Below are 21,643 nucleotides of genomic sequence, written 5' to 3'. Positions count from 1 at the left end.
AATCAGATTTTATACCTTTCCACTGTATTATGCTTCCTCCACAGTTGGTAAGAGCCCAGATTAAAGACACTGCTTTATTCTTTCCTGCCTCTTCTTTATCCCTCACTGCATTTACAAGGCAGCAAGGGTAGAGAGCACTTTCTCTATTGATACAATTACATCTGGCAGTTTCCCAATCAGAACTCCTCTAATTTTGCTGCTGTATTCTATAAAAACAAGAAGTTCTCATCCCATAGTTTAGTACCTTTTAGAGTGAGTTCTTGTCTGAAGTTTGGTTTTGGTTTCAGAGTTTACTGGAAAATTTCAATTTATGTAATTGTGGTTAATATGAAAAGCTCGGGAAACAGTGTTCTCAAACTTGACCTCACAACAGTGTCCTGCTGAATCATGCTGTAAAACCTTGAGTTATCTTGGAAGTCAGCCTTGGTATAATCTGATAGTAATTTGGCTGGGTGAAATGGAATCTCACGTTTAGTGAGGCTCTTCATGGCAGACAGTAGATTTAACATTTATGACTTTATATACAAAGAGTTGTACTTATGCTGCATTCTTATTTTACTCTTTTTTTCTGACCCATAAATCTTCCTTATTGCTCACTGACTCATTTCCTTCAAAAATATAGCCATATGAGAGCTAGGAGTATATTTATTTGTTATGTAGGCTACATTAAAAGAGGATGGCTTGTTTATAAACTTCCAACACTTCCTTACCACACTGCTGATTTTCAGAAGATTAACCCATCATGAAATAAATTTTAATCCCAACATAATCCAACCTCTACATGTGAAAAATCCTAGATGACATCTATGGCTGTGTACACTACTGATTCTTTCAGTAGAATGAAAGACCCGAGAAGAGTGGATCAGAACACAGTAATCAGAACAGTGATCTTGTGCATCTCTGACTGGTGTACTGAATCAACTCCTTTTGTTTTATTTCTCAGATCTGTATTAGGAAATCATGTACACTTTTCTGTGACCTGTCAGAAGTGATTTTTATGTGGTTAAAAAAGTCAATTTTTAATATAGTTAACATGTTTTGTGTTATGCCTACTACATCTTGTGCTGAATTTTTCAAATACAATTTAATCTAAGCAAAGAGCTCCTCAAATAAAAGAAAATGTATAAACCAGAAAAATTAAATGTAAAGGTAACATCACTGCATGTGAAAGAAAGATCCATAAATTAAGGAGAAGCAAAGCAATGGTTCTTTTGGAGAAGATAATATAAAAGGTGTAATTTTAAACTATGATGAATGGAGCATTTCAAATATTTGGGTACTCTCCTCCAATCAATACGAGTTCTCCAAGTGGAAAAAACTGTGTGCATATATTGTTTCATTACCAATACAAACATGTGGTAATACACAGACTAGGTACTTTGGTAATATTATCCGTTACACATTCACAGAATCACAGAATCATCTAGGCTGGAAAGGACCCTGGAGATCATCTAGTCCAACCGTTCGCCTAGCACAGTTCCCACCTACAGCATATCCTTAAGCTCTAAATCAACCCTACTCTTGAACACCTCCAGGGATGGGGACTCCATTCATGTGCAGAGACCACTTATTCTTTCTCTTAATCTGCCAAGGATTCCTGTTAAACTGCTTGTGAACTCCATGAAGAAAACATAGTTCAATATTATACAAATTGGTTTCAAATTAAAATAAATCCCTAAAATTCAAAATTCCAAGCAAAAGGTAACTTAATCCTCGTAGCATTCTACATTAGAAGCACCTTAACGTGTATTTTCCTGCTAGGGTGGTAACAGAGAATTGTGTATCTTCCTGTACAATTTATCTGAAATTGTACTATACAGTTACCACAATCTGTCATCTGAGAAATAAAATAAAATAAAAAAGGAAGTATTTTGAAATTATATCCAACTTTCTTGCAACCAATCACTTTATCTATTTGTCCTAACTAATAATCCCTTGATTATGGGACATGCTTCTCTATGCCAGACCCTGGCACAAAATTCAGAGTTTCTTCTTTTACAGGGATAAAGTACAGTAATACCCATTCATCATCTTCTTTCCCCTCGAGCTGGCCTTACGTTACAGCTGTGTAGGTTCAACAGTAGATATTAAATGCTAGTTCTTTATAATATTTTTTTTAAACTTCTCTACTTCTTATCATTGCAATGACTGAGAAAGTACACAATCTATTATTATGAATTCAGACAAACTCAGATAAACTCACTAATAAAATTGCTTCCTGAGGAATCCATTTAGAAGTACATTTTTTTGCACACTTAGCTGAATGTACAGTAGTTGCCTGAGCTACTGATGCATTTTGATAGAAAAGTATTAAAAAGATACAGTGACTTTAGAGACTTCTAAGAAAGACTCAGTGGCTGCCTGACATGTTTGAATTGCACTGTGAGCACTAAAAAGTCTCCCCGAGTGGCACATGGGAGGTTAATTCATGTCACCAGACATGTCACCAGACAGAGCAAAATCCTTTAGTTAATGTTCTTTTTACTTCGTTTTTCTCTTAGAAAGTAAATGTAAAATCCTGGGCTTCCTTTCTGCTTTTCTCTCACCTTTGGGCTACAGCTTTAATTCTCATATTGGAGCTGCTCACCAGCCTCTGAATAAATGCTGCTATAAGGATACAGATTGTAGGACTTATTTATTCTTACTCCTCTCTGTTACTGCATTTCTTTATTTCATAGATGTGTTTAGTAAATGCCTCTCATTTATTTAGCAATTTCTCTCTTCCCTAACTAGTAATCCTCAAAATGCATGTATTTTGTGCTCTCTTTGTCCCTACAAAATTCAGAGAGTAGGGCTCCACAGTAGAAGTAATCTGTTCTTACTTTCAATGCATGCTACATCAAAGACTTGGACACAGCTATTTCACAGAACAGAAACTCTTCTCTTTCAAAATCTACTCAGTCCATAATAAGAATTAGATATTACTCAATGGACTTTCTGCAGCTGTATACATTTCAGTCTTGTGCAGCTCCATTAATAGCAGCTCAGCAGAAGCAGCATTCAGTACCCCACAAACAAAACCCCAAACCCAAAACTGTTACAGAAAAATAGCAATTGAAAGATAAAAAATGGCAGGTTGTCTGTAGTCAAAACCATCCATCTCCTTTTATTACCAGCACATAAACTGGGGTCATTGCTCCCTTCCTCAAATTAGAGTTTAAAATTTGCTGACTCGATTGCGCAATACAATTTTCAGAAATCAGTACGTAATTTGGTTTTCTTATCCTTAGGTACGGATGTTCACTGCTACAGCAAACAACTACACTGAATTACAGCCCTAACAAGAGATTACATCTGAACCATGCTGAGGCAATGACTCCTGTATGTGCAAGTTAAAGAGGCTTTTAATAATAGAGAAATAAAATCATTCATGCAGCAGTCTGTATAATAAACAGTATCAAAAGCTTGAGCAATAATAATATGTATATTTTTACAACACTTGCAACATTGGGTGGTAACTACATCTATAATTCACAAAGTATATAAAAATGCAGGAGCAATAAAACACTAACATGTTGAGTCATTAATCAGAAGATAAGATCAATTTATGATTAGCAATCAATTGTAAAGGATTCTCACCTCTGTTGTTCCCGCAATAATTCGCGGGGTAAATCCCTGAATATTTGTAGACTCCAAAGGACAACAAATATTTATAAAAACAAGTGTGGAAAACATCAGATTTCTAAATTCCACCTCAGTGAGCCACTCTGGATTTTATAAGTACCACAGGCCTCTGATAATTCATATGAGAAACCATAAGTAATTTTGAGAAGATCTAAACACTTGCAGGTTTGGCTGGGAGTGGAGGAGAAAGATATAAAAAGCACAGCATCAAGAAATAAAACAATATTGTGGGAGTAAAATATCTACATGGAAAAATTATGTAAATGTTATCTGCATGCCTTATAAATTAGGGAATTGGGATATGCTTGCAAAGTTGGAATACGAAGGTTTATTTTCATGCTTATGAAATGAATAGCTTGACATTTTAATTTCAAGCAGCATGCAAAATGAAGTACTTCCTATGTATTCTTTCTCAATTTATATTTAAATTAGTTCAATTAAACAGTTTTAAATTAGTTATGTTACTTCTAATTATTATAAAAACAATTTTTTCCATACCTGTTTTTGAAGTCCTTCCCTGAAGCAACAGTATCGATATGACTGGGCATACCCAAACCTATTTTTATGTATAATTTTTTTATAACCTTAACACACCAGTGTGATTTTAAAAAACTGGTGAACAAAACAGAATTCAAAATGCCATTTGAAAATGAAAGATTCTGATTAATTTTTCTAACTACCATACAGGAAAAAATCCCACCAAATTATTACATTTGGAAATGCATATAGTCTAACAGCAAAGGTTGATTCTTAATTCTGTAGCAGCTGTTCCCCTCTCCTCTGCCAAGGAAGCTCTAACAAGCTGCATATTTCACATACAACATGCTCAAATAGCTTCTTACAACAACACTGCTTTTGAGAAAAGCTATCATATCCTGCTCTCCAGTCTGTCCTTCCAAAGCCACTACTTCAGTTATAAAGATGCAACTGGTTGCAGGATTGCCATGTAAACTAATCATATTACTGATCTGGTTTACTCTTGTTACACCACAAATAGTTATGGTGGCACAACTGAAGCTCACGCAGAAACGAGTATGTGGGGTAAAAACAAGTTACAATATATGGAACCGTACCCTCAGGAAGAGCTTAACTGTTTTGGCAGAAGCAATCAAAGTATGCAACCTTGACTTGAAGAAGGTTGAGTTTTCATACACAATTCTGTTATTGCTTATTTATTAGTTTACTATTTTATTATTATAGTATTTTATTACAGAAAGGGACAGGCAACTTTCAATATAGATGGTGATTTCAACCTCAAAACTAAATAAATTATTTTGTTGGCCTTCTGCAAAACTAGGATATTATACATGGGTTTGTGCTAGGGGTTTTTTTTATTCAAAGAGCAAATTATGAAGTGAAACTCAACATTTGGGAAATGTCAGTAAAATAATTCTAAAACCTTAAATTCTTTCTATTATTTTTTGTGTATATGTAATACTGTAAAGTTTATTCACATGGTAGAACATCTCTTTCAGTGAACAGGCTGAACATTGGTCACAACATTCAGCTGCAATATCTATTTCATTTTGTTGTCGTCTTTAAAACTGTGAACCAATGTTTTATTTATTATTCAAGGCAAAGCCTGGTAATAAATTACTTCCTCTGCTGGTTCCTATGTTGTTCCCTTAAACTACATTCTTAAGCACCTTTTTTTTTTTTTTTTTTTTAATCCCAAGAAATGGAGAAAAGTAGTCACAAAAAGAAATTGTTTGCACTTTAATCAAACACTCTTTCATTACATACACATTCTGGGACAAAAATAGAATAAGGCGATTCAAAATTGTCCACAGAGACCAATAGCTGAAGAAGCTTGGGGATCTGAGGTGTGTGAAGAAAATTGCTGAATCCATTCTAGCGCAAGTGATGTCAAGGCTGCTTCACAACATTAGTACTATTTCTTATATAGAATACATTTTTCCTGTCTCAGTAGAAAATGAGAATGCAGTTATTAGCCTGGAGAGTGTAGCTGGATTATTTGCTAGGGAGGCTCATCAGTACCTAGATGACAAAAAAAGGACTTGATACAACTGATCCAACATCAGACACTCACCAGATATCAACATCGGTTCCCTCTTCAGTCAATGGCAAGACATAGCTAGTCAAGAAATAATTCAGCTCACTTCAGCCTTGGCTGCAGCAAGGCTCTACCTCAGGTGTCTCCACTTAACATAAGCTGGAACGAATTCAGACCTTCATAAGTATTCCCTAATTTATTTCCTCAGGCTTTACATGGTTGAGCTTTTATGTTTCCTGAGACTGGTTAGCTTTCAGGCACCGTGCCTGGAGTTAAAGCTCTAGGCATAACTCTTTTTCCCCTTCTGAGACCTGAGATTCTCTGGCCCAGCTGCTGAAGCTTGTGACTCATGCTTCAAGCTTTTCGGCAGGCTCACTCCAGAGTCCCTTCCCAGAGCATGCAAGGATGCTGAAGACTTCACAAAGGCTTTCAAAATTCCTCATTTCTGACAGCACAATGTCCAAACAATGCCAAGAAATATATCGTGTTCCCATAGCCTCGCTTACTTTTGAAAATATTAATGAACCCCAAATACTTCCCCTCTGTGCCTTAGAGCTACATGCTGCCTTCATCATTTGGAGCTGCTGTCAGAAGAGGTTGGGAAAAGTACTTTTCCTGAAATATGTCATCTTTAGGTCTCTCATCAGCTTGACAGTAGAAAAGATCTCACATTTAAAATCTAACAGACTTCTATGCTACACCTAAATTAGTGGGGCTAGCAGGACATCATCAGCCTGACCCATACTTCAGGCAAACACCAAGGGTTTTATTCTAGGCTTTGGTGTTTCTGAAAAGAAAATGAGAACACATGGACTACAAGACAGCCATCATATACTTTGCCTTGACCCCCAATTTGGATAATTATAGGATGAACAGTTGCAAGAGAAACAACAGTATATCTACTGTTTATTCTAGAGGCAGCCCAGTTGTCAGAAGAGAACAAACACCAGGGATGAGATTATCTGACCAAAGGGAAATCCATACTCTTTCTTTAGTAAAGGGAAACAACTGACAACTACAGAGGGCAATCCCCAAAATGCACCTAGGACACATCAACTATACTCTGAATCGCCTCTCTTTATTGAGTATAAGTATTACTACTTTATGGAGTATAAGTACTTAGAGCCTGAGTGATCAGCTCAGATGCAAGTATCTACAACATCACATATAGCATCTGTGATGCTAGTTGGATGGATGAAGAACACCGAGTGTCAGCATAGAGATGAAAAATCTGGGTATTTGATGGGTCTGGGCAATGTGTTGCAGCCTTGCACAGTGCTAGAAAACATATTGAGGGAACGTCTGTATAAAGAACACTGGGAATTTTTGCCTCATGATGTTAAAAAATATTATTTCTTTTGTTTGCAAATATGTGGGTATTTCTTAAATTTGTTGATAAAACATGGTGCTGTTAGGCTGCTGTTTCTGATCAGTTACATTCAGAGTTTTGCATATAGCAGTACTGAAATTTAACTAATTTAATGGTAAACCTCTATTGATTTTTTCCCCAAAATCCTGGGGAAAAAAAAAAAAAATCAGGCCTATGAATCAGTAGATACACTAGAATATAAAACAGTGTAAGAGAATTTTCTATTGTATTATCTTTACATCATTACACCACATTATACTCTCACAGTGTTGGAACTTCATAACTAGAAAATAAAATTTTCCTCATGTAGGTAATATTTCTTCCCTTATACAGACGGAAAAAACTGAGGACTACAATCCATAACACCTAGAGTTTCCACCAATACTGTACAAATAAACTGAGACATGGTAAGTCTCATTTTTTAAGAGTATTTCTCCTTTTGTGGTGAAAAATGTTATGATGTTTAATTCTAATGGTGAATGTTCAGATCTGCTGGAAAATGTGGTCCTGGGAATCAAATTAGACAACTCATGAAATGAGGTATGGACTATTAATGCCAACCTGTTGGAAGTTTGAACAGTCTTGTGCAGCAGCACTTAAGAAACCTATGGCAGATGAATGGATGGACTCCAGTTCTCTGTGGCTGCACAGTAAACAAGACAGGCAATATAAAACCAGCAGTTCTTTATGATATTACCCTGACCGCAGCTCGGAAGCACTATGCACTCAAAGACAGGGGGATATTATACAAAAAGATATTGTTCCATAAGCAGTAAATCTAACAAAGCACAGCCTTCTCTTCTCTTACATTCTTCCACCATGATAATCCCAGATCTTTATGAAACACCCTCTGAAATCCTTTCAGCAGTGATTTCATTTCTCCTCCAGACACTCTACACCCTTCTGCATTTCTTTTCCTTTTTTCCTTCCTTCTCTGCCCTCCACACCCCACAGCTGTACATGCACAAACCCCACCATGTACTGAGTTCATTCTGAGTACACCATGTGCTGTTGGGCACATGTCTGTGTGTCTCTGAGATGTCTGGGAGTACTAATCTGGGTCTTTCTCTGCATTGCCCAATTCTCACAGGAATTTCACATCTCTCTGAATTCTCTTCTGCTACATCCCCAAAAAACTGGTCAATGCATTCCAAGACTACTGAAGGAAGGAGGATTAAAAAATTAGAAGAGTGGCTGAATTTATTAACATGCAGACATACTCTACTATCAGATAAACTAGATCATGTTAAAAAGAAGACAATATTGTATGTGCAAAAAGAGTTCTAGCATACACACATAATATAACAGTGCACAATATTATGTCTGCAACAGGAGTTTTAACAGTATGGACAGAGAGCTGCTAGCATGAAATGCTATCTCATGTTATACTAAACAGGATAATAATATGAAGTAAACAGGCTATGAGCATGGATGTATTCCCATGACATAGAAAACATTCATTCATTTATCTTAAATACTGGTGATGAATTCTTGCTAACCTAAACATTTAATTTTGTAATTCTGATGTTCTTTTATTATAACTCATCATGTGGTATTTCCCAGTCTTAACCCTCCTTCTGCCCTTCATCGTGAGGAACTATGCAGCCCCAGCATCAAAGCACACAGTCCAGCAGGTGCTTCCTAACTCTTGAGCAGCATCTGGTACATCCCCAGATTCATACCAATATGAATGGCAACAAAGCAATTCCTTTTTAGGAGTTTCTTTCTGCTTTACCTTCCAACGGTAGTTGGATGGAGGAAGAGATAGAGATCTCTTCATATGATCTAACAGAGAAAGACACAAGGTAGTGAAGAATGAGACCCAGACTTCCCACACTTGTTTTCAAGCTCTTAGGACTGCTGTGCCTACAATAACAGTCATTCTGCACCAGTCCCTCTCTGCTCTCCTTCCTCCTCTTCCTGGTCTTGTCCCACTCTGTTTTTTCCACTATCGGTTCAAATTCCACAGCAGAATCTCATTATTTACCTAATTCCTTAATACAGACATCCTCTGACTCTTTTCCCACATAGTTTTCACCAGACTGGCTCTTCTGTTCAGCAGATCCTCCTGGAAATTTATTTGGCACCTTCCTAAGAGAACAAAGGATTGTGTAATCTTGATCACTTTACCAAAGTCCAACAGAATTCAGGAGCAATGATCACTGGAAAAATCATGCTCATCTTTTCCAAACTAAGACCACTGAAAATTTTTTTGCATACTCTACCCATTTGTCAAATACAACATCAGCCGCTGAATAGGAGATTTCATGGCCTTATACAAGTGGAGCACATAAGAGTTGAGTTTGCGAAGAGCAGACAAAGAGATGTCAGGCAAGTCCCACTGCACCTTTGAAGTTCTTGCTCTAAAATGTTAAGCATGTACTTAATACGGGCAAAAGAGAGTCCTTTTATTTGACCTTTTCTTGGGGAAAAAAAAAAAAGAACAAAGAAACAAAACCCAACCCTGAACCATTACTCTTACATTAAACAAAGATATGAAGCATGGAAGCTTGGAAAATTGCAATCCAAATGATGAAGTTAGTCAAAGGTAGATCCTAATAAAGGCAACTATTAATTATATAGTCAAGTTCACTGCTTTATCGCTACTGAAGAATGAAACAAACTTTCCAAGTGATGGAAAACTTTGCTGTATGGTTGGAACTGGAAAAAAAAAAAAAAAAAAAAAAAAAAAGGATAACTGAAGAAGTATAAAAATTTCATGCTACTGCTGCATATTTTACTTGCCTACATAAACAGGCTAAAAAAATAATAAATCTTTCTGCAGACAAAAATGCAAAAATGAGATAAAGAAAACATACAGAAATATCCACATGGTAGGAATGAAGAATTCTGCAGAGAAAAGGCTGCGAACCTGTCTTTTACAGTTGGGGAATGAAACATGATGTATCTCTATGAGACTGAATGAAGACATATATTACGGATTAAAATAGGAAATAAGACAAAGGCTTCAACAGAAGAAGACTCACACTAACTCTTCACTTTCACAATAGTCAATTCATTAACAAGTTTTAATGGTGAGTGTGAGTGTCCTCTGGCTCTTTAATGGACTTTGTTACTTTGACACTGTAGTATTAAAATATTGCTTATGCTTTGTTATTTACAAGAATGCTTACATCATCAACTACCAGAATAAAAATTTTGTACAATTAGCCTAGAATTGAGCAGTTTTACTCTAGAACTTCCTTCAGTTTCAAAAAATGTGCTTTTATGAATTTTAGCCATGTTATTACTGTAGCCATATATATCATACATGCTTTTAGTCTTTTTCTGAAAAGAGGATAGACTAGTTGGTTTATTTCTAGTATCAACATTCTGTCAGTCTTTCTGAATTAGCAAAATGGACTGTTCTGCAAATGCTGACCAAGGGATTTCACTTATTTCTTGCAAGGTGACTGTAACATAGATTGATTGGAATTTCTGCAGTAATAGAAAGGTTAAATATTTCAAACTGGAGCTCACAGCCAGAATTGACACTGACTGAATACCTTCATAAGCTAAGACTGACCTCAGACCATTCTTTTTTTTCACTGTACGTAATTCCTTTGAAATACTAGATGATTCAGACTTTCCTGCTAAAACACGCACAACTTTTTCTTATAATGTTGAAAAACCTCTCTGCACAGCCTTTCAATAAACCACAGAAGACAAAACTCCTTAATAATGGAATATTTCCGAAAGAACAGGAATTAGAAGCCGATTTCATTTATAAGCTGTTTTATAACTTTTAAAATGTCTACAATAGGATAAAAAACCATGAAATCTCACAGGAAAAGCAGCACTATCAAATAAAGACGGCAGACAGCGAAAGAACAGCAAACCGCAATGTAAAGTCAAGGTCCCAGGCTAGCTTTAAATAAGCTAACTCAGGTCCCAGAAGTAATCTAGCCATGACAGGAGGGATCTCAATTCGGGTTAGCTGTATGAATGCTGGAAAGACCTGAATTTAACATTTTGGCCTCTCTATGTAGCAAGCACTTTCAAAGACAGAGAAGTTTTGAACAAGATATGTTCTAAAGGAATGGAAAATAAATTAGGTAGGCAGTAATCATTGTCCTCTTGACCTAAGTTGCATGCATTTTAGTTCAAATCCAGAATTGTCTGTATATTTTGAAAATTTAGGGCAGAATACCATCAAATTAAAACAGCAGTCGTGATATGCGTGCCATACTGCCATGATTAGCTTATGAGACCAATCCAAACTACCTTGTTCAACCCAAATGCTAAAACAAAGGTGATGCATTAAGAAGTTTTTCCTCCTGCAACAGCTCCAACTTAAAAACAGAAACCCTCCATGAGTGCCCTATCAGAAGCAGGCCACCAAAGTGCTGAAATTTAAAAAGAGATGTTAGTTTCTTTGTGCGAAGGTGGCTGAAGTACCCCTAAACTTTGCTGTAAAGCTAATCACAAGTATTTCAGGTTGCAAACAAAACTGAAGGATAAAAATCTGAGATCCTATGAACAACTGATAAAAGCAAGTAAAATCATAAAATACGGAAATAAACCAGTGAGAATGGAAAGTAATGAATCCATGTATAAATTAGGAGAGACCAGATTAAAGAGGCAACTGAGCATAGACGACCAAGAGGTGATTTAGCTCATACTTATCATCTGTAAACTCTTTCCCAGTCTTCCTCAGTGGAAGATGTAGTTGTGAACATCCACAGGCTCTAACCTCTCTGCTAACTCCCAATCTGAATTAGCACAATGCTTAGTCCTGATTTAATAGCCAAATAAAATCCATCTTATCAAATACCATCCATAGAGCAAACATACTTAAGAGATATGGCAAAAGGAGGCAGTGGAAACTGATGAATAGAAGTGGTCACAGGCACCACATCTTTCAAAATTATGATGGTTGTTTATGTGTTACAGGCCAACTCAGCAAAGGAGTTTAAGTGTGCTCCAAATTTCAAGTATTAAGCTATCCTAGACATATTAGAGTAACATATGTTTAAAGAAAGATATGTTTATCCATTAAAGAAGTTCAAAAAATGCAAGTGATCAATCCTCGCTAGTTCAGTGCCCTGTTTTTAGATGAGTGTCAGGGAATATAACAAAGCATGTTTTCTGAAATGGTACCAGTACATGAAGAGAAGCTTTAATTTTACACCAGTACTTTTACCTGACAGACGCATGTAAAGTGGACTGGAAGTTTAATCTTACTGTGAGTTGGGAGCACTGTAAGTGAATGAAATCCTGAAGGGCATAACTGATACATTTTGCAAAGACAGGAGAGAGAAATAAAGGGGAAAAAAGCATCCTTTTGTTGCGTACCATTAACTGCCTTTTTATTTTCATATATTAAAAAGCGTGACCTTGGAGGTTGCCTCAGCTGTGTGTCAAACAAAGCGGGCTTAAAACCTCAGTTGTTTATGATCTGATTTGAAAAACAAGTTTTAAATTATATCATTAAATTTTACCCTTAGGGTAATGTTGAGGAGAAAAAAAAAGAAGACAAAGAAAAAACGTACCCAAAAATGTAATTAAAGAAATGTCTAAATATGGAAACTTAACAGTAAATGGCTAACTAGATGTGCTTTGCAGCACTTTCAGGGGTTCTTTTATCCTCATGGTAGCCTGTAACAATGCCTTGAGCAAAAACCATTTGTGAAGGATAGGTGTTTCTTTGTTTTCATACAAGAGAGGAAGGAGAGTTGACTGGTTTGGTAGTGACATACATAGAATATTTGACATTTTATTTTGACAATTAGTGTACAAAAATTAATGTAGGAAAAATATTTAAGCTGTATTAACAAAAATAGGAATGTCATGGTACTAAGAAAAAACCTTATAAAATAGAAAACCTGTTTGCTTTCACCCGTTCCACTTTGATATAAAATTCAGATTAGACAAAAGGCAGTAATTTCCTGTTTAGTTTGCGGAAAAAGTAAGGTGGTAGTCTCTGACAAAAGGATCTTTTTTTCTGCATATGTAGATACAGGTGCATATAAATCACCCTCTGTCAAGGCAGAAATTGTGCAAATATGTTCGACGTATTAAAATATTTAATAAAGCATCTCTAGACACTCTATTTCACAGCATTGAAAATAAATTAGCAAGTGTAGATATGCCTACAGTAACCCCTTGAGTAGTCATACGTGTGAAAACACCCTTGTAAATTGTTACATTCTTTTACTGATATGACTGAAATTAGTTTTATAATTGATGTTAAAAAAATTAAATTGCTTTGACACTCTAACAGATTCATCATCTAAATAAATATTAAATTCAATAGAGACTCTATGTCATTTTGCGCTCTACTTTTGTAACCGAAGATTGTTCTCAGGTTAGTTGATGAATTATGTGAAGAAACATTTATTCTTGATAATTTTAATATTGGTAGAACAACTTCCAGTGAAAATTCTATTTATATTATCTACCAATATACACATAGCACTTTTTCTCTAATTTCTCCATTAACCATATGAAACATTGTCTTTAGAGAAGAACTCAAGCAAATGCATTTTTACATTATTCTATGCAAATGCCTGTACAGTAACCTTACTATCCACTTTAGAGTGCCACAGAGCTACGTAAAATAAAACTTTTCAACATAAGTTTATAATGCCTATGATAGATACTCAAGACCTGATTATGCTGTTCTCATAATCAGCGTATTTTTGTCTCTAAGAAGCTTAGAGCTTCAAGACAGACTATTCATGAAGCAAGAAATGAGTATTTACTAACAATTTTACCAGTAAAAGCTTCAGAATCTGGTCTACACATTTACAAAATCTTTAGCTGTGGTGTATCAAGCCCCTATCAGAAAAATGTATTCCCTCCTCATTACATATACTCAAACTTTTTTATATGACCATGACTGTCACTGTTGAAATTTTTCTTCTTGTTTATCTTTTAAATAATTTTGGTGGTTAGCCTTCACAAACCTTACTTTTGAGATCAGTTTTGATGAATGCTCTGTCAATGCATCCAAAGTAAGTAGAGTATCTGTATGTTTTGAGGAGAATCACAGGCAGTGGCTTCTTGGGGGGGGGGGGGGGGGGGGGGCGGGAATAATGGAGGAAATGCCTCTGGGATTACATCCTTGAAAAGTAAGAGAAAAGAAAGGGAAACAAAGCAAAGCGTGCCTTCTTACATATGCACAGAAATGGCTTATAAAGGCACTACCTGCAGACACAATAATAGCAGCTGTAGCATCTAACCTCTATCAGTCATAATCTAGAACAGTGCCACTTTCTATTAACCAAGCAATAGAGGAACTAAAATTACTTATATTTGTCTACGCAAGTCACTCAGTTTGCTCCAGTGCATTTTGATGACTTAATTAGGAAGACGGTGCAGCACATGTGGTTTTCCAGCCAGGTTCATCACAAAGGCCACATCATCAAAGCAGAAGAGTTGTGTCTTCTACGGCTAGATTAAAAATAGGGATTCCTTCATTAAGTGTCTTGCAGCTGACGGTGCTTCTTGGTTTGACTCCATCTATTCAGACAATTAAATAAAGCGTCATGCTTTATTTATTTCTTTTTAAAGGCTAATAAAGAAGCTGTGAATTGAAGTACAGCTGGCAATCTTTTTATTTATTAAGACCTTAGTGTACACAGTGACAATCTCTGGAAGGCAAGGCATGTGCTGGGATTTTTTTTTTCCCCCTTCTAATATATGTCCTCTTTCCAGGCACAACAGTTCTACTAATGGGAATTAAAAACCTTTGTAATCCTCCCAACCAGGGAGAGGAGTTGGAAAAAAAAAAAATCACAGAAAAAAACCCAAACAAAAAAAACCCCAACACAGAAAACCTAAGGTCACACCATAAAGCCAACAAACGTTAAACAATCTGAGTCCTTTGAAAATGTGTTGATGTCAATCAAAGTAAAAAAGATGGTTAAAATGGCAAAACTGTAAAAATCAGCTGGCATATATCTGATAGAGTCAGAACAAATTTAGTCACAATATTCCAAATTAAGAAAAACACAGCTATGTATTTTTACTTCTATCAGCAGGGATGGATGAGTAGATAAATTATATGATCATTATGTAGGTAAAATAACTGAAAACAGTATACAAGGTTTACTACACATTTTCTGATAGCAAGAAATTATTATGTCTTGTGTTATTAAGTAATCTGGTTTGTACAGTCACAATGGAAATTATACATGGCAATATTATACCATGCAAACATTGTAATGTTTCCTTGATAACTAATGCATTGTATCATAACATATTGTGATCTATCATTAATTCATGAACATTAAGATAGAGGAAAATAAATTAGTGAAAAATATTTTTTAAATATTTTTCAAGGATGACCTATTACCCTGTACTTCAAGGAAAGCTGAATACTCCATGAGACAAGATTAATTTTCAGTCTTAAGAGTTACTAACTGATAATTGTATGTTGTTATGTATACTTACAAATGCATTTACACATGCATACAAAAATACAGTGGTCAAACTGGATGATCGCAGCTGGTACTTCCTCCTTTCTACAAGAGGTTATAATATGGCCTATGCACATTGCAGGGATATAGAGAAGGAAGAGGCAGACATGAACATAAACACAGTCTTTACAAAAGCACAGATGCCGGTTTTTATCTTTTTTCATTTTTATTTTATTTAGTCTGTCTAAATAGAGCCTCTTTTTTATAGAGGCTAGCCAAACTGAGTGCTGTTTTGTTTGTTTATTTTTTTCTTATTTTAGATATGAAATGAAGAGTATTTTCTGTCTGCTTTAAGTTAATTCAATGTGGATGACAAAAGCACATCTTTCCACATGTTCCTTGACCCCAGCAAGGCCTAAACTGCCTGTCTACTCTCTCTGAATTTGACCTTGAGTACCACAATATACAATCTTAGTGGCATTTACAACTGGAAACAATACATTAAATCATCATCCCCTGCTACACATCACTTACAGATTCATTCGTCACAGTTATAGTAAATTAGGATCACAAAAATGTAATTTATGACCAAGAGTGACATTTCATAAAGCCCATGAAAACAAAATTACTGGAGAACATGCATCAAAACATGCATCATGATATTTTTTGCCACTGCAGTTTGTCAACAGAACAGTTCCTCCAAGATGATCCTTTCTGTGGTAGAAGGTATATGATGGAAAGTTAAGAACATGACAGAGATGAGCTGTGGTCCTGGATGGCAAGTTGAATTTGAGCTGGCAGTGTGACCTTGACCCAGGGAAGGATCTCAAAATACTGGGATGCTTTAGTGAGAGCATAACCAACAAGTCAAGGGGTGATTAGTTCTCTCCAGTTGTCATTCATGAGTTTGCACATGGAAGAGTGCACCTAGTTTTGGGCCACTCATTCCAAGAGAGAAACAGAAAAATGGGAGAGAGCCCAGAGGAGAGCCTTTAAGATGGTCAGGGGGCTGGAGCATACGAGATACTGGGAAAGGTTAAAGAAGATAGATTGGTTTAGCATATGGACATCTAAGGAGGTGGTCTAATTACAGTCTTCAACTACCTTAAAGAAGGTTTTGCAGAAGTGAGCGCCAGACTCTCCTCAGAAGTACACAATGAAAGCACAAGATGCAAGGGTCACAAATTGCAATATAAAAAATTCCAGCTGGATCTAAATGGAAGTAAAAATTCACCTTGAGAGAGGTCCAAAGAGGTTATGAGCTTTCCAACCCTGGAGGCGCTCAGAACACAGCTGGACATGGCCCTGTGCAACTTGGTTTAACTTTGAAGATAGCACTGTTTTGAGCAAAAAATATCGATTAAGTGACCTCCTTGTGCCTTCTAACCTCATTTTTTCCATGATTCTATGTATGCTTCTATGTCAGAGCTACACACTTCCGGTCTTATATTTATATGCTTAATCAAGAATAGCTAAAGGTTTTCTTCATTTGGGCTCAGATTCAACAAAACAATAACTGGAATTTGCATGGAATTTGGTGACCTATCTTTAAAAATATGATGCTGTTAAATCATGTCCTTCAATCTTCAGAATTAACATTCCTAGGGGACATAAAGCTCTGTTCCTGAGAAGGCATAGCTTATACATAAATTTTGAGGTTTTTGGCCTCTATCCTTTGCCTTATTTCCCCTGTGACCTACAAACTAGGCTTTCCTGTTCAGGTGCCCTGAAATGCTTACTGGCTCATCACAAAATAATTATGAACATCACTACTTTAAAATAATATATAACCATATTATAAATAATAATTATATTTATTATATATAATTATATAATCTATATAATATATTTTCTATATAAATATATGTTTTATATAATTATATAATATATATAATTATATTATATATATATAAAATTTTAACCAATAAAAAATGCTATCTTCTTAAAATATGAGCTCAGCTGTTGGATCACTTGCTCAGAAACGGTGAAAACTATCCTCAAGTACCTCCCAAATTAAGGAATTTAAATCCATATCTCCTACACTTTGAACAGTGTCAAGGGAGTACTGGTCACTTAATTTCCTTAGCTCAATGAGTCTTCACTCTTCCTTTACAGCTTCACAATCAGGGGCTTAAATGGAATTTGAACATCCAATTCTTTTTTCCTCTGAGCCTGTGCCAAAAGACAGTTAATAGTTAAACTATGGGTTGGGTTTCGCTGAACATTTCTGTTTTTAAACATTGTTTTCTCAGAAAAAACGTGCACAACCATAAAACTAGCTAAATTCTTCACCTGAACTATTCAATGCCTTATTCAGATCACTGAGAGATTTATTTTGGATATTTGATTAAAAATTCATTCAGGCACTTAAAAAGTACAGAAGAATGAATGAGTACACATTACATTATACAAGACACTGATCTTCTTTATGAAGCAGCAAATGAAGAAATTTCAGCGCTAGGAACCATTTTTTCAAGGTATCTTCACAGGTTGCAGGGAAACCAGAGAAATATAGAATTTATTGTCAAAATGCATCAATCACACATATAAGTCCAAAGCATCATATTCAGAGAACAAATTCAGTAGTTGGACAAGCAGGTGACAGGGGAAAACTACAACTCTTGTTTTTACTAGCCAGATCACAGAGTCTTGAGTATTGAAAAGTTAACAGTGATTTTAAAATATCATACCAAACAATTTAGTTACTTATGTTACTTAATTATGATTAACTTGACAAAAGCTCTGATATAAGTTTTCAGATTCCAAAAATGATTGTTTACACCTTAGAATGTCAGGGGCAGTGGAAAAGGACAATTTGAATTTATGAAAGTTTTATTATGAATAATAACTCTTTCCAGTTGAAACAGGCAAACAAGCTTGGATAGCAAATATATTTCCTGTAGTGTTTCATTAGTAAGCCAAGAAGTATTAGGGAAAAGGAAATTTAAAATATCCCTGTCTACACCAGAAGAGGTCAAATCCTGAGCTGGTTCTCTTCAGGATTTCAGTAAGCTTCTATGATTATCAGAGAGGGTTGGTTTTGTGGTTGCTTTTTTTAAACTTACACTAGCAAAACATATTTCTCAAATTTACATTTCACTATGTACATTTTATATCTCTTCTGCTTTGTTATATATCTGCATCTCCTAAAGGAAACCTACTTCCTGGAGGAACAAGGCATTTCACAGATTTAAAAATTTTAAAAATATCAGAAACCTTTTTTTTCTTGATGGAACTATATCAGGCTTTCTAGTGCAACATCAGTCTTTGCCCAAGTATTGAAAGACAGTTAGTTATAGACCTCAGCAATCTAGAAGCTTCTATCAAAATTTCTCAAAAATCTGGGTTAAAAAGAGGTTTTCTTCTCATCCTCCTCTCCAAGATCTACAGAGAATTCTGTTACAAAAATCTAGTAGTACTCTACCCAGAACATTCAAAATTTATCATACCATGGTTTTGAGGCCTTCCTTGTCCAGATATCTCCGTAAAGCTCGATTGACTAGATCCCACATATCTGGCATCTGTTCCAGTTTGGATGGAGGGCACTTCCAACAATACTCTCCGCTAAAGGACCTGATCCCACACCCAACCAAATCCATGAGGAATGCTCCTTCTGTCTTTATTAACAGACCACAAATCTGAAAGCTTGCACTCATTTCTTTTGATGTAAAAAAAAAAAAAAAAAAAAATTCTCAGTTTAAATTACAAAAGTCTTTTGCTGCATGTCAGATTTATTGTTCTATGGTTTTTTGACAATGTAGTAACTGGTAACTTCCAAACACTTCAGTGACTTAACTGAAAACATAGAGCTGTAACATATGCATATAAACATAATATAGTATTAGTTAATGCCATGTTTTCTTAGATCAGTGCATTTTAAAATCAACGTTCCAGTTTTTAAATATTCAGAGCAACTGAAAAGAAAAATCACATCTTTCCCAGATAACATCCAGTCCCTGATTAAATAAAGATGTGCCAAGGCAGAGATACTTTATGCCTCAGGAGACAGCCATAGTGGAATTGTGAGTGTATTTTATATGTGAATTAGAGGTAAGATGTAATGACATGAGATGAAAGGCTCAGCCGTGATTTTAATAAAGGGGGGAGACAGCACTTCCCTGTGGACCCCATATGCAAAACAGTGAGACTCAACAAGAATATATGAAAAGATTCAGCAAAAACTGCAACAAATGTTTCAAAGTTATAAGACCACTATTAAATATTTTACTGAAGTTGAGAATTCCAGTTCTGAGGGTAAGCTTTAACACATTACTGATAGTTTGTCATTTTAAATTAAAGCTATGTCAGCAATAAGCTGGAAGAATTTTCAATTTTTAGATAAGACAGAATTGGAGAGTTTGAAACTCTAACATTTAATTTTTTAAAGGTTTCTAATAACGTGATCTAATAACAATTTAATTGAATCTGTTATTTTGAAAGCATATTTTTAATTGAAATAAAATAACACAATTTAGTAGTACTATGATCAGACATTTTAGCTGTTTAGTGCTTTTAGTAATCCTCACAAAAAGCTGTTACCTATTGCTCTATTGATATTTTTCATGGATACAGAAGAATTTTTCCCCATTAAATGGAGGAAGAAGTTTAAGATTTTGCACAGGTCTCTCTCTGTGCATTAAAAAAAAAAAAAAAGAGAGGGAGAGACATGCCTTTGTAAGAAAAAGACATGAAAAGAGCAAAATGAATGGGATGAACTGCTTAAAGGAAAAAAATAATCCTCCTTTATTTGATCTTTTGTGATAATCACACTCCTGGCACCCTGCCAGCAAGGCTGAGAATGCTGATGTCTGGCCAAGTACAGTAATCTCTTGGTTCAAGTCTGAGGTATGTGATGAAAATTACAAAGCAGGGACAAAATCAAATTGCCACCTGTGATTTTATTCTGAAACTAATTTGATAGAAAAAGTAATACAATGCAAACCAGCCTTTTTAGTAGCATCTACAAAACTACGACTAAATTGAAACCAATGCAAGTGGATGGATGTAGCTATCATGCAAATACATTTGGATCTCCAGGCGTTCTTTCTAAAAAAGAGTGGTAGATGTCTTTGTGACAGGTAAATTGCTTTGAAATTATGTTTTAAGTCCGAGGTCAAACTTTTAAAATTATAATTTTAACTTACATCTTCCTTTATTCTGGAGTCTTTTTGCATCCCCTACATAAGTCATTTGAAACCAAAAAAGTCAGAAAAAAAAAAAAAAAAAGGAAAAAAGAATCAACTTATTTCCCTAATTTACTTGCCATGAGCTACCATTCATTATAGGTCAACAAACCCTTGAAGGACAAAACCTTTCCTTTTCTCTTTTCATTCAGTAGCCTATATTTGAACTAGCTGCCCACAAATACATGGACGAGAATTTATAGCCACAAAATTCTGAGTGCACAATTTAGAAATCCAGTCAGTAGAGTCTTCTATGTTATTATTCAGATGAAAAGCAGAAAAAGCATCCACCAAAAATCGGCATGTCACTTTCTTTTTTATATGTCTATTGTGTTTTTCTACATTTTACTGAAAAGTTGTATATAATTAGCAGTACCGATCAAAGTTCTGCTTGGGATTTTTCTAACAAATACTGAAGACGATCCAGAATGACTCAGAAGCTGGTTTTACAGATTTATTCTTAAACAAACTCAACACAACTGAACAGATATTTTCTTTACGGTACTTCAGTAAGAATCCACTGTTCACTGAAGCGATGCGGGGTTACCTATTTTACCGCCACCTTCTCTTTAAATTTGGACAGTATCTTGCAATTTTTACACCCGCTTACTACTCCTCTCTGCAGCAGTAAGACTTGCCATACACAAGCACCAGAACAATCCCTGACCTCTAGGACTTCACTGAAAACTGCATTTCAACTATTTCACAGTTGCTGTTATTTTCCTTCACCTTCAGAAAGGTTCTCGATAGATTTCCTATTCTCTTTGATATTCAAGTCTGTTCCTGCACTCTCTATTTCTTCCCTCCACCAACAGTGCTAATCAAAGGAATGCTTTAATAGCCACCTTAACCTTCTCATATTTTCAGGCCACTCCTTTTCCGTATTTTCCTTTGCAACTGAAAAAAGCAACTCATTGCAGCATATACAATACAGGACGACTTAAATTCTGTGTTTTAAATATGCAGATATGCTTATAATTTTTTTAACTACACACACACATGAAGAGAGATCTTCAGGTATATACATGCACATATTCACATAGACAGCATAAAAATGACTCATAAAAACATGCACACTGATGTTTAAATA

General features: G+C 35.4%; 1 protein-coding gene across 3 annotated transcripts in view; it reads right to left on the bottom strand.

Moving 5' to 3' along the window:
* The window catches only part of ROBO1 (roundabout guidance receptor 1), a 745,923-nt gene that overhangs the window by 628,131 nt on the left and 96,149 nt on the right, over positions 1-21,643 (bottom strand). The gene's annotated exons all lie outside the window — the stretch shown is intronic.

The sequence above is a fragment of the Athene noctua genome, chromosome 1 (genome assembly GCF_965140245.1).
Source record: "Athene noctua chromosome 1, bAthNoc1.hap1.1, whole genome shotgun sequence".
NCBI classification, from domain to species: domain Eukaryota; kingdom Metazoa; phylum Chordata; class Aves; order Strigiformes; family Strigidae; genus Athene; species Athene noctua.
This window is presented reverse-complemented; position numbering and strand designations above follow the sequence as displayed.